Consider the following 8,019-nt stretch of genomic DNA (forward strand, 5'->3'; position numbering starts at 1 on the left):
AAATCCAACTGGAGTTATGCCATGTAAACTTAACCGAAAACCTTATGTGGCAGACCACTGTTAGTGCATTGTATAAGCTTGCCTTTAGTGCAGGGCTAGTGTTCGTTAACTTACTTGAGTACTTGATTTGAGCAGAGAGATAGAGGAGTGAGGGGCGAATATGTGAAACTAAATTGTATGGAAAATCAAAAGTCTATGTTAAACCACACTCACTGCTATGAAATGTCATTCAAGATGTAATTCTATATAAAGTAAAACATCCTGGGGTGGGGGGAGGTTCCTTTGTTTTTGGCTTGTACCAAAACACCTATGTAGCTTCCCATCTGAAGAAAGGCAAACATGTAAGAACAGAGTGAAGGAGTGAAATAGGGATAGGATTTATGTAGGGTCTCGGAATTAAGAAGATCATAACTCCAAGGATGTAAAAATGGGGGACAACCTTAACAAAGATGCAAAAGTTGGCTGAAATTGTATTAGGGACAATTTTAAAATGAAACAAAGTATAAGAGAATGATACCACAGAAAGTAAGCTGCACTGACAAGATTGCATAATTCTTATCCTTAATCTATCCTATATTTGCATGAGTGCATGCTTGGTATATCTATTTCATGGAGAGCAATGGGCATCTTCTGAATTTCCAAGTTTATTCTTATTTTTCAATAACAGCTTTGCTGTTTTAGTTCAAATGACAAACACTATTAAAATTAAAGGAGTAGCCAAAATCATTTCTAATCCCACTGTCCAAAGGTGTCCTGACCCAAAGGGGCTTTTCTAGCCAAGAGACCAAAGAAAACACCAGGCACAGACTGAGTCATGAACCATTATTACAGGGACTTACTTACAGGAATGGAGAAAGAAATTAATCTAAGAGTCAAGTTACTCTGATGGCAGCTGATTCAGAGCTCAGTGTGAAAGGGTTCCATATTGATCCGGGAGGGTGGGGGAAGTTTTATAGTGGGCATGAGACAGGGAAGGCACAGAGCTAAGGGAAGGCATGCACATGCTGCTAACAAACTTAATTGTTGCTTAATGTCTGTCTCTCTGGGCACAAGTTTTCACTGAGTTTAACTTGGGGAAAGATAACAAAGGCACAGAGCTGAGAGTACACTCAGGAATGTATGTAATTGCTGACAAATTTGGAAGAGTTGGGGATATTGAAAAATGCAAAAACATTATGTTGCAAAAGGTAAATGACCATTCTTCATATTTTGGCAAATATCCTTCCAATTCTCTTTTTCTTTCTGCTAAATTTAGTTTGCTTTTTTCATGCAAAATACCATTCAGTATCCATATATAAATATCCATATCATAATTTTTATGGCAAAGAAGTGTTCCACTGAACATATATATAAGATAATTTATACACCAGTGGCCCATTCCTGAGTAACGGATTGCTTCTAATTTCTCATTATTATACATTTATTATTCTTTTCAAAACAAGGATTTCCTAATGCCAAAGACAAAGCTCAGCTTAACAATAATGGAAATTTGAGTAGCCGTCCCATTTCTTCTAAATTAGGATGAATAAGTTGCTGAAGCATACTTTTATTCAGTACTTCTAAAGATGAAAAAGAAATTGAACTAAAATCAGGCCTAGAAGTCTCTAAATTTCCCGATTAGGGTAGAAAAAAGCAAGGGGATTATAGTTTAATGAAGAAAAGAATGGGAAAATGGAGGAATTACTACTTATATCCAGAAACAATTATTTATCTGATTTGTGAAAAACAAATAATATTTAAGTATAAATACATATAAATATATACAGCATTCTGGTTTGAAAAGTTGAAATAATGAAAATAATGAGCAGAGTATTATCTGTAGCTTAATTTGACACTCTGAAAAGCTCTTGGGGAAAATCACATTATATAGCATCTGGTTGTCTGGTTATTTCTCAATTTGCCAGTGGAAAAACATAAATATAGAGACTTTGTCACGGCAATTAGGTCATGACAAACTTTTGTTTAATGAGATGTTATTAACACAAATACTGCAGGTGGGGGGCTTAATGCTTATGCTTTAGACATCTTTAAAATAAAGTCTTTTCTTTAACAAAATAATCTTTTCTCAAGTAAATTCTCTTTAGAGCTGTGATTCCCAAAGATTTCTGAGCTCAAAAAGATATCATCTGAACAGTGATAACATAGTTGTGGTGAATGTTTGCAAGAAGCATCTAGGTGGTGAATGTTTGCAAGTAGCATCTAGATTCCTGATTTCTTAATTCAGTTTGATCACTCTCAAAAGACTGAGAAATCAAGAGTTGCTAGGAAAATTCTACCTTGCGAGGCACTGCAATAACAAGAGCAGTGACAGCAAATAGTTCTTGCTCTTAAAGTGACAAGGCAACAATGAGCTGTATGCAATTTTTGCTCTCATTCACAATTCCCCATTTATGAAAAATTCCAGGTTTGACTTTAAACTGTCTTTGTAAATATTCACATCTCTTATGTGGTGATTTGGAATAGAGCAGAGTGGTGGGGATGAGACAAAAGCCTTTACTGAATATTAAAAACTCTAAGGTTTTGATTGTGGGATGTGTAAATCTCAATATACTTGGCAAATATGTTTCTCTTGTAACTTTCATAGTTCCAATGTTGGTATAGAATAAGATGACTCAGGGAGAAGCAAACAGATACATATTCGCAGACAGGATCATAACTCATATAATCTTATTTTCCACTTTTCTAGCCCACCAAGTTATATTGACAATTCTGGCTTTTCCTAAAGAAGAATTTTACATCTTTGATAAATGCTGTTTTTTGTTTTGTAGGGTAACAGTGACTAAAGGCTATGCCAGATTGGCACCCAGGATGTTTAGAAGAGAATGGCTGGCTTTCTTCCATTCAGCACGTGGTCTTCCCAAGGGACTGCTCTACTTTATAGTTATGCTGCTATGGGCAACCGCTTCAGCCAGGTGCAGTGGCAAGTTTTCTTCTTTCACAAATGCTAAGCCAGCCACCCACTCACAAATGTGGTTGCATGTGTTTCTTTCGGTGGCAATTTGCACGTACCAACTTCAGATTTTGTCCTTGACCTTCATGGCTTCTCATTATATTGACAGTATTTGGCTTATTTCCTTTCTTCCTATGGTATCTAATACCATCTTTGTATATACCAAAGATGCCCAACTTATATTTCCAAACCATGTCTCTCTCCTGAATAAATTTCCAGCCCACGACTCTCTCCCAAATACCCAGATTCATATATCTAAAGGTCTCCTGAACAGCTCAACTTCTGTATCTAATAGCTGAAACTCAACATGCTAGAATTTAACACATAAGTTTTCTCTTCCTTCCTTTTACTACAACAACCTGACTCTCTCACTGTATCCTTATTTCAGTGAATGGCACATTTATTTATGTAGCTACCTAAGATTGTGATCTGAGAACAAAACTCCAATTACGCCCTCATCACTTACAGCCAATTCATCCTCCTTAACATCTTTGGAATATGGCCCCTTTCTTTCTTACTTCAGAGTCTTTTAATATCTCCTTTTACTGTGATAGCCTACAAAATATTCTGCCTGCACTAGTCCAGCTCTTTTGCAATACACTTTCACACTGCATCCACCCACAGTGATCTTTGTAAAACACAGAATTTGGACTGCACAATTTCTCTAACGTTCTTATTGCCAGCAAGTTCCCTGAGTTTACTATATCTTTTTCAACTTTGTATTTCTATTATCCAGTAAATACTGGATATGACGTAGATTTATGAATTCATTCTCTTATTCATTTACTTTTGTGTGCATGTAAACAAATACACAGGATTTAATTTAAAAACACAGAAAATTAGGAATGGCTTCTTTACAAGTCTTCGAATTATGATAGACTCATGCAATTACCCGGGATGTGGTTCTAAGATGCATCAGTGGGACAAATACAAAATTTTATCCTCTCCAATGTCAATCCCACAGAGGAAGCTGAAAGCTGATTCTCATAGGGCTATGCCCAATGTCCCCTCATTTCTTCCTCTAGCTTCTCCCATAGGCTGGTGAGTTGTTAATGCTGTGCAACATCCAGGCAAAAACATAATGTCATAGTGGCTCTTTCTCTGCTCCATAGGCTTTAAGTCTATCTCATGGTGTGCTCAACCCCAAGTGGCCCCCAACACCAAACCACTGACACTGTGCGGCAGAGCCTAGGGTGTCACAAGAGCCCTATTCCCACACCACAAATCCTGTAAGACAGAATTAGCTTATTGCTGAGCTGTGGGGCCTCAGTACCAAAAGTGAGGGGACAGTTTACAGTAGGGAAGGGTTTCTAACAGTAGGCCTGTCCAGGGAGGGGGCTCCCTCACCAACCCTGTACTGACAGACTAATTTTGGAACATCGTGGAAAAAGTTTTGATAAAGACAATGGGAAGTAAGAATTAACTTGGCAGGGAATGGAGCAAAAACCCACAAACCAGTCTCTCATGCATCCATACCCACAGTTTATGTTGACAGTAACAGCAATAACTACAATAATAATAATTGCAAGTAGAGGCAAAGCAGCGCTTGGGTTATGCTGCTGCAAGCTGAGAAGGGTGTTTGTTCAGGTTAGGTGTAGACAGCTACTCTTTCTTTAAGTCCATGGATCAAAGCACTTCAACTGCCCCGCATGGTCAGACCTTCTTTTATTCTTTGACCTGATTTTTCTCACTTGCTGGCTGACACAAGACCTCTTTTTCTTCAAGACATCAGGGGTGATTTTAGATTTCATTATGTTATATCCCAACAGAGTGATGTTTTCAGGGAACTTTTCACCCTGTGCTTCTGTAGATGCTGGTTCCCTTCACAATACTGAGCTCCATGTAGATATCTGTATTATCACAAGTATACTTCTTGTCCTGCAATGTTATCTGTAGTTCATCCTTGAAAAAGGTGATTTTTTTTTCATTTAGGTACAGTAACGTGAGAGGGAGTCAGCAGTCTCCCCTGTCACTACTTCAGTTCAGTAATGGCTGTGATCTGGTGATCTCCAAAGCCAGGCAGTTATTTGATTCCTGGTTGTGGGCTTTGTGTTCCTGGCTCAGGCACTTCCACTGCCGCTGAGCCGTCTACTCCACCTCTAGTACCTGCGCCAGGTGGGCGTTCTCCAGGCACTTCTGAGTACCACCCCAACTACAGCTCTTCAAAGTACTGCCACCTTGGAGCGTCCATGTCTGAGTTGACACTGCTGATCCAGGACTGCTGGCTCTTAGCCAGCTTGCACTCCTCCTCTGACTGGTGGGCATTTTTCATGGCTTGGATGGCTGAAGTGGTGTCTACTATCTTCTCGGCCAGGAGGCAACCTTTCTCCTGGTGTAGTTTCTCTACTTCCTTGATGTTGCCTCTGCAGGTCTTCACACTCCTCCTGGTGAGTTTCTTCCATTGCCACAGGCCCTTTTACTCATATCTGCTCATAGCCCAGAGCCACACACAGCTGGTCTGGAGGAGACTGTTCTATTCCAGAAGATTGGAGGCTTCTTTCTAGCTCTGTTCCAACTCCTTCTCCAGCAGCGGGATCAACTCACGTGTGGAGAGCTGGCCCCAGTCCTCCCAGCAGGACAGATGTAGGCAGGCAATGGATACCTACTTCTCTTTCTGGAGAGGCATGACTTCCACTTGGTGCCAATGCTGTTCCATCTTCACCTGGATGCCCTCTGCCTTGAGGTCTGTGGCCGCCAGCAGCCGCGTGCTCCAGTCGGTATCCTTTCATAACCCTGTATCTTCTGCACTCTGCTGGTCCAGGTCACCAGAACACCAAAGCACTTGTAGCACTCTTCCCACTTTCAAAGCCCACACTCCCGTTCCAGCTCTGCAGGCTCTGCCCCACTCTCTCCTAAGCCAGAGCCTGCTGGATGGGGTAGAGTTCCAGCTCTGCAGGCTCTGTCCCACTCTCTCCTAAGCCAGGGCCTGCTGGATGGGGTAGAACTGCCCAGTCCAAGGTCTTAGAATGCCTCTCTCACCTCTGCTTCCCATACACCACACACGGCTTTTCCTCTTCTAGTCATTCGACTCTCCCAGAGCTACCTCTTGCTTGTCATATAGCTTCAGGCTGCTCTCCAAAGTGGAGTTGCACTTATTCTTTTCATCTGACAAGGTGCTTGTCACGTGGGGAGCAGTGGCAAGGTGGACATGCTTCCTGATGATCTGGGTTCATTCCTGCTATCATGATGAAAGGGTAAACATCCTCCTCCATGATGAACAAAAAGTAGAACCAACGACCCTGCAGGAGCCGGGGCCTACCTAGGTGATGTCACCAGTAGAAGCAAAATCGCCAGTACTGAGAAAATCTCCCCTACCAAGTCCATGCTTTGGCGGGAAGAGATAAAGAACAAAAACCAACCAGCAGGCAATAGCCTGAGTTCAGCACAGACTCCAGGCTAGAACCAACCACCTGATGCCAGCTCCATGAGGGAACCTGGGCTGGAGAGCAAAAGGATAGGATGCACTCTGGGATCAAAGTCTGGGTGGACAATGGTGGACAAAGTCTGGTGGACAATCTGAAAGTTGTAGTATATGTTACTGGGTATTCAGTGATGAAGTAGCATGCAGACAAGTTGATATCCTTTCCATGTCAGCTGCCTCCCCTGCAATAGAGTCCCTGTAGTATCTCAGCCTTTGATTTGCCAGAACAAACCCATGTTTTTTCCATTGGTCAATCTTTTTTGAAATTTAGCAGGTCTGGCATCATGGAAGACTCCATGGACCTCCCCCATTCAGTGATTTGGCTCTTTGGTGTAGAGACAGAAGGGAGGCTTAAGAGTCCAGGAGAGAAGCTGCGCAGAGTTCCATAGTGAAATCCCACCTTTGGGAGAAGGCCCTCTTCTCTCAACAGCATGGCCCGCTGAGGGGTTGGTGCCCATGTACACTGCCATCTCAAATGTCCAGAGCTTCAAATATTTCAATTACATGGGATCTCTTGTTGTTAGGGGTGCTACGGCTGGGTGGGCAGGGTGGTAGGGGCAGCTGTTGCTTTTTGGGCTTTAGGTTCTGCTTTGTCTTTCTAGAGAGAAGTAACCATTGTCCACTCAGACTTTGACACCAGAGTCCATCCAATCCCTTTGCTCTCCAACCCAGGTTCCCTCATGGAGCTGGCATCAGGTGGCTGGATCTAGCCTGGAGTCTGTGCTGGACTCACACTATGCCTGCTGGCTGGTTTTTGGTCTTTAACTCTTCCTGCCAGAGCATGGACTTGGTAGGGGAGATTTTCTCAGTACTGGCGATTTTGCTTCTACTGGTGACGCCACCTAGGTAGGCCCCAGCTCCTGCAGGGTGGTTGATTCCACTTTTTGTTCATCTTCTGGTTCTGTTTGTTGGTCTTGGGAGAGACCATGAAGCTTCTCCAGCAATCCACCGATGACTTCCTTATTACCTGTGTGGATGAAATGCTCCTTTTCAGGGGTCGGAATACACATAGAGAACTTCTAGCAGGTCTGGCCCTCCCAGTACACCACCTCCTGTTGATGGTCCTCTGCAGGAGCCTCTCATCCAGTGCCAAGCCCAAGAGGCTGTGCTTAGAGAGGATGAAGGACCTCTGCTTTCATTTCCCAGAACCATGCATTGGGTTGTAAAAGCCAGTGCCTGTAGCAGCCAACCACCCTAAATGGATTTTGTCTAGATTAAGACCTTGTCAGTTAAGCAGATGCAACTAACTGGATGTGAAATTGTCATGAATTTGTCAAAGATGTTGGCCTGGATTTCCCTTGAACGGGTTCTAAGTGATCGCTGATTCATTGGGGGCTCCCTGCACATTCGTTAGGGCTTAGCAGTCTGCGCCGGGCTGCGGGCTCCAGAGCCCAGGTGGCTCGGTCAGTACGGGTGCTATGGCATTCTCTGGCCCCCAGCTGCCTCATAGCCTGGCCTGTGGACCCATGCCTCCATGGCTCACCTCCTGTGGTCTGGGGGCCTAGTGCACAGGTCCTTCACCTCGGCTGAGTTCGAAACCAGGGTCCAGACCCGCAGAGCCCATGCGGGACAGTTGGAAAGGCACTTGCGGAGGCGAGCCTGAAGCCTTCCCAGCAGGTGCAACCCCCGTTGTCTGATCGCATAGCTG

The 8,019-nt window shown here is 43.3% G+C and overlaps 2 pseudogenes; both read right to left on the bottom strand.

The window, feature by feature from the left end:
* Nucleotides 1–4,563: 4,563 nt before the first annotated feature.
* On the bottom strand, nucleotides 4,564–5,974 carry LOC143645759 (myosin phosphatase Rho-interacting protein pseudogene; annotated as a pseudogene).
* A 287-nt stretch (nucleotides 5,975–6,261) lies between these two features.
* LOC143645760 (myosin phosphatase Rho-interacting protein pseudogene) lies at nucleotides 6,262–7,819 on the bottom strand (annotated as a pseudogene).
* Between the last annotated feature and the right edge of the window lie 200 nt (nucleotides 7,820–8,019).

This window comes from Tamandua tetradactyla, chromosome 9, assembly GCF_023851605.1.
Source record: "Tamandua tetradactyla isolate mTamTet1 chromosome 9, mTamTet1.pri, whole genome shotgun sequence".
NCBI lineage: Eukaryota > Metazoa > Chordata > Mammalia > Pilosa > Myrmecophagidae > Tamandua > Tamandua tetradactyla.